Below are 6,923 nucleotides of genomic sequence, written 5' to 3'. Positions count from 1 at the left end.
ATGTAAAGTCAAGTACGGTAACAAGTAAATGTATAAATATACATTCATTAAACACAAGCATTAATAATAAATATTTTTAATTAAACGTTGAAAAATTCAGGGTCGTTACATTACCCACCTGTTAAAGAAAATTTCGTCCCTAAATTTTAAGCTGAGGTAGATGAAGGAGTCAGGAAAAGGTGAGGATACTTCTGCATCATTTGATCCTCTCGTTCCCAGGTAAACTCAGGTCCTCATTTGGCATTGCACCGTACTCGGACGATCGGGATCTTGTTGTGTTTTAAAGTTTTGACCTCACGGTCCATAATTTCAACAGGCTCTTCCACGAAGTGGAGTTTGTCGTCAATCGTAAGTTCCTCCAATGGAATGACATGTTCCGGTTCAGCAAGACACTTCCTCAAATTCTATACATGAAAGGTAGGATGAACTGAGCTCAATTAAGTTGGAAGATCCAAACGGTAAGTAACGGGTCCAACACGCTTCAAGATTTCAAAAGGACCAATGTATCGCGGGTTTAACTTTCCACATTTTCCAAAATGAATCACACCCTTCCAAGGTGCAACCTTCAACATTACGCGGTCACCCATGTTGAATTCGAAGTCCTTACGTTTAAGGTCGGCATAACTCTTTTGGCGTTCACGGGCCGTCTTAAGTCTCGCTTGAATTTGGTCAATCTTCTCAATTGTTTCATGGACTATCTCAGGTCCGGTGATTTGCGTTTCGCCTACTTCGGTCCAACAAATAGGAGATCGGCACTTGCGGCCATACAACGCTTCAAAAGGTGCGGCATTAATACTCGAATGATAACTGTTGTTGTAAGAGAACTCGGTCAGCAGCAAATGCCTTTCCCAGGCCTTTCCGAAATCAATGACACATGCACGCAACATGTCCTCCAAAGTTTGAATCGTTCGTTTGCTCTGACCATTAGTCTGTGGGTGATACGTAGTGCTCATGTCTAGACGGGTTCCCATGGCTTCTTGCAAAGAACGCCAAAATCTGGAAGCAAAACGGGGATCGCAATCTGAGATGATCGATAAAGGTACACCATGACGAGATACAACCTCCTTTATGTATAGTTGAGCTAGTCTTTCCATCGTATCCGTTTCCTTCATGGCTAAGAAGTGTGCACATTTAGTAAGACGGTAAACGATCACCCAGATGGTATCGTATCCACCCACCGTCTTTGGTAACTTCGTAATGAAATCCATTGTTATCCTTTCCCACTTCCATTGAGGGATTTCCGGTTGCTGAAGTAACCCAAAAGGCCTCTGATGTTCGGCCTTAACTTTCGAACAAGTTAAACACTTTCCAACATAAGTTGCAACGTCCTTTTTAAGATTAGGCCACCAATACTGTTATTTAAGATCGTGGTACACTTTGCCGGCTCCTGGATGAATCGAATATCTCGACTTGTGGGCTTCATCTAGTATAAGGTTCCGTAAATCTCCGTAACGAGGTACCTAAATTCTTCCGGCATAGCATCGGAGTCAAGACTCCTTAACCTCGAATCGAGAAACGAGAATGTTCAAGTATTCATGAGATATATTCTCCTCCTTGAGAGCCTCATCTTGGGCTGCTCGGATCTGGCTATTGAGGTTCGAATGAATGGTGATGTTCAGTGCCCGAACACGAAGAGGTGCCATCCTCTCCTTTCGGCTCAGAGCGTCAGCTACAACATTGGCCTTGCTAGGGTGATAACGAAGTTCACAATCATAGTCGTTCAACGTCTCGATCCATCGACGCTGTCTCATATTCAGTTGCTTCTGATCAAAGATGTGCTGGAGGCTTTTATGATCGGTGAAAATAGTTCTCTTAGTTCCATAAAGATAGTGTCTCCACAGCTTTAATGCGAAGACAACAGCTCCAAGCTCGAGATCGTGAGTAGTGTAATTTTGCTCGTGAATCTTCAGTTGTCGGGAGGCGTAAGCGATAACCTTGGTGCATTGCATCAGCACACAACCAAAACCACTTTTCGAAGCATCGTAATAAATGACGAAATCGTCACGGCCTTCAGGAAGTGATAAGATAGGTGCGGTGGTTAACTTCTTTTTCAAGGTTTGAAATGCTGATTCCTGTTCGGGTTCCCAAATGAACTTCTTCCCTTTGTGGTCAGTGCGGTCAAAGGACGCGCAATCAGAGAGAAACCTTCAATAAATCTTCGGTAGTAACCAGCGAGGCCTAAAAATTGGCGAATGTGAGTCGGAGTAGTGGGGGTTTCCCACTTGCTGATAGCTTCGATCTTTGAGGGATCAACTTTGATACCTTGATCACTCACAACGTGACTCGGAAATTGGACTTCCTTCAACCAAAATTCACACTTGGAGAATTTGGCATAAAGTTGCTCTTGTCTCAAGAGTTTGAGTACTAAACAAAGATGTTGTTCATGTTCTTCTTCTCTTTTGGAGTAGATGAGGATATCATCTATGAAGACGATAACAAACTTATCCAGGTATGGCTTGCAGACACGATTCATGAGATCCATAAACACGGCAGGTGTGTTAGTTAAACCGAATGGCATCACGAGAAACTCATAATGACCATAACGAGTTCTGAATGCAGTCTTCATCACATCGCTTTCTTTTACCCTCAATTGGTGATAACCGGATCGCAAATCGATCTTAGAGTAAACGGTCAATCCTTGTAGTTGATCAAAAAGATCGTCAATTCGGGGAAGAGGATACCGATTCTTAATAATCAATTTGTTGAGTTCACGGTAGTCAATACACATGCGGAATGATCCGTCCTTCTTCTTCACAAATAAAACAGGTGTGCCCCAAGGCGAGAAACTTGGTTGGATAAATCCACGGTGTAGCAGTTCTTGTAATTGGCTCTGCAACTCTTGCATTTCGGAAGGTGCGAGTTGATAAGGTGCGCGAGCTACGGGTGCAGCTCCTGGCACTAAATCGATCTGAAACTCTAATGCTCTCGGTGGCGGTAATCCAGGCAATTCTTTCGGAAAGACATCGGAATATTCGTTCACAATTCGTATGTCATCCACGCTCTTCACCTCAGTTTCTAACGTTTTCACATGTGCTAGAACAGCAAGACGTCCTTTCTTCATGATCTTTTACGCTTTCATGCAACTAATGAGATTGAGTTTTGAGCTACATCTCTCTCCGTAAATAATCAGTGGCTCACCGTCTCCGTGTGGTATACGAAGAGCTTTATCTCCACAGATAATGTCAGCCCTTATCTTGGTCAACCAGTCCATACCGACAATAACATCAAAGCTTTCCAACTTAATGGGTATCAAGTCAATCTCGAAATCCACACCAGCTATGTTGATAATAGCTCCTCGGCTAATTTGGTCAACTTTCTCAAATTTTCCATTGGCTACTTCTACAAGCATACTCTCCTTTAAAGGAACTAACGATCAATTTATCTTAGAGCAAAAGTGTCTACATACATAACTTCTATTGGCACCAGTATCAATTAGGACAGAAGCTAATAGGTTGTTGATAGTGAATATACCTGTGACCAAGTCGGGGTTCTCACGAGCATCTCTTGCATTTACATTGAAAGCTCGTCCACGCGGTGGTCCGCCGCCCTTTCGCTTGTTGGGACACTCATTTCTGAAGTGGCCCGTCTGTCTGCATTCATAGCACTTTCTCGGTCCATTGGGGTTCGGCTTCCCAGTCATGGTGGTGATCTTGCAGTCCTTGCCAATATGCCTGGTCCTTTTGCACTTTTCACAAACAACGTTACAGTACCCGGTATGGTGCTTGTAGCACCTCTTGCACTGTGGCAGACTGCCCTTGTAGTTGGGGTTCGAGTTGGTGTTCGGATTGGGATTTCCACCGTTGTTGTGCCTCTTAGTGGGGGTTTGATCATAGGCTCTCCCCTTGTTGTTGTCCCACTTACGCTTAACACTACTACCCGCTTCGGATTTTTCCTTCTCCGGTTCATCACTGATAATTTGGTTCATTAAGGTATACGCCATGCGCATTGCTTCCGGGACATTGGGTGGCTTAGACGAGGTGACATTTCCCTTAATGGACTTAGGAAGTCCTCACAAGTAACTTTCTATACGCTTAAACTCCGGGGTAACCATGGTAGGACACATCAGGGCTAATTCCAGATACCTACGTTTGTAACCATCGAGATCATTTCCCACAACCTTCAACTGCATAAACTCAATCTCCATTTTCTGGATCTCTGTCCTAGGGCAATATTCCTCAATCATGGCCCCCTTAAACTCTTCCCATGGAGTGGCATACGCCTCATCAATACCCTTTGCTTGAGCCAGAGTGTTCCACCATGTTAGTGCGTCGTCAGACAGCGTACATGAAGCATACTTGGTTTTGTTCGCCTCTGAGCAGTTACTAACTCGAAACACAGATTCTAATTTCTCAAACCACCTAGTGAGACTAATTGGCCCCTCAGTTCCACTAAAGTTGTGGGGCTTGCAGCTTTGAAACTCTTTGTATGTACACCCATTACGAATGGGCTGGATAACCGGTGGCTGAAATGTCCCGTTCTTATTGATTAAAAACGTTCCATATTAATTGATTTCGTTGCGAGGTTTTGACCTCTATATGAGACGTTTTTCAAAGACTGCATTCATTTTTAAACAAACCATAACCTTTATTTCATCAATAAAGGTTTAAAAAGCTTTACGTAGATTATCAAATAATGATAATCTAAAATATCCTGTTTACACACGACCATTACATAATGGTTTACAATACAAATATGTTACAACAAAATAAGTTTCTTGAATGCAGTTTTTACACAATATCATACAAGCATGGACTCCAAATCTTGTCCTTATTTAAGTATGCGACAGCGGAAGCTCTTAATAATCACCTGAGAATAAACATGCTTAAAACGTCAACAAAAATGTTGGTGAGTTATAGGTTTAACCTATATATATCAAATCATAAGAATAGACCACAAGATTTCATATTTCAATACACATCCCATACATAGAGATAAAAATCATTCATATGGTGAACACCTGGTAACCGACATTAACAAAATGCATATATAAGAATATCCCCATCATTCCGGGACACCCTTCGGATATGATATAAATTTCGAAGTACTAAAGCATCCGGTACTTTGGATGGGGTTTGTTAAGCCCAATAGATCTATCTTTAGGATTCGCGTCAATTAGGGTGTCTGTTCCCTAATTCTTAGATTACCAGACTTAATAACAAGGGGCATATTCGATTTCGATAATTCAACCATAGAATGTAGTTTCACGTACTTGTGTCTATTTTGTAAATCATTTATAAAACCTGCATGTATTCTCATCCCAAAAATATTAGATTTTAAAAGTGGGACTATAACTCACTTTCACAGATTTTTACTTCGTTGGGAAGTAAGACTTGGCCACTGGTTGATTCACGAACCTATAACAATATATACATATATATCAAAGTATGTTCAAAATATATTTACAACACTTTTAATATATTTTGATGTTTTAAGTTTATTAAGTCAGATGTCCTCGTTAGTAACCTATAACTAGTTGTCCACAGTTAGATGTACAAAAATAAATCGATAAATATTATCTTGAATCAATCCACGACCCAGTGTATACGTATCTCAGTATTGATCACAACTCAAACTATATATATTTTGGAATCAACCTCAACCCTGTATAGCTAACTCCAACATTCACATATAGAGTGTCTATGGTTGTTCCGAAATATATATAGATGTGTCGACATGATAGGTCGAAACATTGTATACGTGTCTATGGTATCTCAAGATTACATAATATACAATACAAGTTGATTAAGTTATGGTTGGAATAGATTTGTTACCAATTTTCACGTAGCTAAAATGAGAAAAATTATCCAATCTTGTTTTACCCATAACTTCTTCATTTTAAATCCGTTTTGAGTGAATCAAATTGCTATGGTTTCATATTGAACTCTATTTTATGAATCTAAACAGAAAAAGTATAGGTTTATAGTCGGAAAAATAAGTTACAAGTCGTTCTTGTAAAGGTAGTCATTTCAGTCGAAAGAACGACGTCTAGATGACCATTTTAGAAAACATACTTCCACTTTGAGTTTAACCATAATTTTTGGATATAGTTTCATGTTCATAATAAAAATAATTTTCTCAGAATAACAACTTTTAAATCAAAGTTTATCATAGTTTTTAATTAACTAACCCAAAACAGCCCGCGGTGTTACTACGACGGCGTAAATCCGGTTTTACGGTGTTTTTCGTATTTCCAGGTTTTAAATCATTAAGTTAGCATATCATATAGATATAGAACATGTGTTTAGTTGATTTTAAAAGTCAAGTTAGAAGGATTAACTTTTGTTTGCGAACAAGTTTAGAATTAACTAAACTATGTTCTAGTGATTACAAGTTTAAACCTTCGAATAAGATAGCTTTATATGTATGAATCGAATGATGTTATGAACATCATTACTACCTTAATTTCCTTGGATAACCTACTGGAAAAGAGAAAAATGGATCTAGCTTCAATGGATCCTTGGATGGCTCGAAGTTCTTGAAGCAGAATCATGACACGAAAACAAGTTCAAGTAAGATCATCACTTGAAATAAGATTGTTATAGTTATAGAAATTGAACCAAAGTTTGAATATGATTATTACCTTGTATTAGAATGATAACCTACTGTAAGAAACAAAGATTTCTTGAGGTTGGATGATCACCTTACAAGATTGGAAGTGAGCTAGCAAACTTGAAAGTATTCTTGATTTTATGAAACTAGAACTTTTGGAATTTATGAAGAACACTTAGAACTTGAAGATAGAACTTGAGAGAGATCAATTAGATGAAGAAAATTGAAGAATGAAAGTGTTTGTAGGTGTTTTTGGTCGTTGGTGTATGGATTAGATATAAAGGATATGTAATTTTGTTTTCATGTAAATAAGTCATGAATGATTACTCATATTTTTGTAATTTTATGAGATATTTCATGCTAGTTGCCAAATG

This window comes from Rutidosis leptorrhynchoides, chromosome 2 (assembly GCF_046630445.1).
Source record: "Rutidosis leptorrhynchoides isolate AG116_Rl617_1_P2 chromosome 2, CSIRO_AGI_Rlap_v1, whole genome shotgun sequence".
Taxonomy (NCBI): domain Eukaryota; kingdom Viridiplantae; phylum Streptophyta; class Magnoliopsida; order Asterales; family Asteraceae; genus Rutidosis; species Rutidosis leptorrhynchoides.
The sequence above is the reverse complement of the archived record's forward strand: the minus strand, read 5'-3'. Positions refer to the sequence as shown.